The following is a 2,500-nucleotide window of genomic DNA, read 5'->3' as shown; positions in this document are numbered from 1 at the left end:
CATAAAAATATGGCTGATTTTACTGGATTGATTTCATGTGGAAAGCACGACGTTTTGTTGTAGGAATGCGGGAACCCCGGCGGCTCGCCTGCCGCGGCCAGCGACGTCGGGCTGGCCCCTGCAGCGCCTAGCCTCTCCCACGCGGGGGGCAGGCCAGAACGCGGGGGGCCAGGGCCCGAAGGCTGCCCCCCCGCGGGCGAGAGAGCAAGCCAGCAGGGGCTGTCGCCTGCCGCGGCCAGCGACGTCGGGCTGGCCCCTGCAGCGCCTAGCCTCTCCCACGCGGGGGGCAGGCCAGAACGCGGGGGGCCAGGGCCCGAAGGCAGCCCCCCCGCGGGCGAGAGAGCAAGCCAGCAGGGGCTGTCGCCTGCCGCGGCCAGCGACGTCGGGCTGGCCCCTGCAGCGCCTAGCCTCTCCCACGCGGGGGGCAGGCCAGAACGCGGGGGGCCAGGGCCCGAAGGCAGCCCCCCCGCGGGCGAGAGAGCAAGCCAGCAGGGGCTGTCCGCGCGTCGCGCAGCGCGGCATGGCTGCGGGGGCCGCGCGCGCGCGCCCAAGCGCCCAAGGGCCCCCAAGGGCCCCAGGCCCTCAGGCCCCAGCGCCCCAGCGCCCAGCGCGGGCGGGCGCGCGCGCGCGTGTGGTCTTTGAGGGGCGCCGGCCTGGTGGCTCCCTAAAGAGCAATAAGTGTCATTGCAGCTCTGGCAGGGGGAGACACTACTAGGTCCCAGCTGTCACCCCCCCTCTAAAAAATTCATTTCTTGGTATTTTGAGCTGAAATTTTGCACAGAGGTTGGCAAAAATCCAATCCACCTTCATTAATTTTCCCAGAATTTTTCGAGGTCGGGAAGTATTTGTTTTAATTTTCCTACCATTAGAAATCGAGTAAATCCGCAAAACTAGGAACCGGCCCGGAATGACCCCAAATTCAGTGGGCAGCCTCATAAAAATATGGCTGATTTTACTGGATTGGTTTCATGTGGAAAGCACGACGTTTTCTTGTAGGAATGCGGGAACCCCGGCAGCTCGCCTGCCGCGGCCAGCGACGTCGGGGACGCTGGCCTGCGCTGTCGAGCCCGCGAGGGCTGTCTCCGCGGCAGGCCCCCCCGGAACGGGGCACGACAGGCCACCGCGCTGGCTCGTCCAGCGTCGACAGTCCCTCGTCCAGGTTTCAGATCGCGCCAAGTCGAACCCATGACCTGCTCAAGCCATCGTGCGCTGCCGAATTCGCATCTGCGTGTAGGCTGCCATTCCACGCGGCAGCCCCTGTTTTCGTCAGCGTGCCCCCCTGACGAATTTTCCTGCCTGGCCCAGTCCAGCGTCCAGCCCCTGTTCGTCGAAAAATCTGCGCTGCCGATTTTCCACGCGGCAGCCCCTCTTTTCGTCAGCGTGCCCCCCTGACGAATTTTCCTGCCTGGCCCGGCCGGTCCAGCATCCAGCCCCTGTTCGTCGAAAAATCTGCGCTGCCGATTTTCCACGCGGCAGCCCCTCTTTTCGTCAGCGTGCCCCCCTGACGAATGTTCGTCGAAAAATCTGCGCTGCCGATTTTCCACGCGGCAGCCCCTCTTTTCGTCAGCGTGCCCCCCTGACGAATGTTCGTCGAAAAATCTGCGCTGCCGATTTTCCACGCGGCAGCCCCTCTTTTCGTCAGCGTGCCCCCCTGACGAATTTTCCTGCCTGGCCCGGCCGGTCCAGCCCCTGTTCGTCGAAAAATCTGCGCTGCCGATTTTCCACGCGGCAGCCCCTCTTTTCGTCAGCGTGCCCCCCTGACGAATGTTCGTCGAAAAATCTGCGCTGCCGATTTTCCACGCGGCAGCCCCTCTTTTCGTCAGCGTGCCCCCCTGACGAATTTTCCTGCCTGGCCCGGCCGGTCCAGCCCCTGTTCGTCGAAAAATCTGCGCTGCCGATTTTCCACGCGGCAGCCCCTCTTTTCGTCAGCGTGCCCCCCTGACGAATTTTCCTGCCTGGCCCGGCCGGTCCAGCCCCTGTTCGTCGAAAAATCTGCGCTGCCGATTTTCCACGCGGCAGCCCCTCTTTTCGTCAGCGTGCCCCCCTGACGAATTTTCCTGCCTGGCCCGGCCGGTCCAGCCCCTGTTCGTCGAAAAATCTGCGCTGCCGATTTTCCACTCCGCAGCCCCTCTTTTCGTCAGCGTGCCCCCCTGACGAATTTTCCTGCCTGGCCCGGCCGGTCCAGCCCCTGTTCGTCGAAAAATCTGCGCTGCCGATTTTCCCCGACGAACCTGCAGCTGCACAAATCCGCGCTGCCACTGCCCCATTGTCTGGACCAACAGTCTTTTCCATCAAGCCCTGGACTATAAATCGTCCAGACTCATCGCCAGCACCCGCTGCCGATTCTGCCGACTTTGCCGATTTCGTCGGCGCTGCCGATTCCAACACTGCACCCACCGTGTCTAAACCAGCGCTGTTTCGTCAGCGTGTCCCCTTGACGTATTTCCCTGCCTGGCCTGGACAGTCCATCTTCCAGCCCATGTTCATCGAAAAATCTGCG

The sequence above is a fragment of the Populus nigra genome, chromosome 2 (assembly GCF_951802175.1).
Source record: "Populus nigra chromosome 2, ddPopNigr1.1, whole genome shotgun sequence".
Lineage (NCBI taxonomy): Eukaryota > Viridiplantae > Streptophyta > Magnoliopsida > Malpighiales > Salicaceae > Populus > Populus nigra.
The sequence above is the reverse complement of the archived record's forward strand: the minus strand, read 5'-3'. Positions refer to the sequence as shown.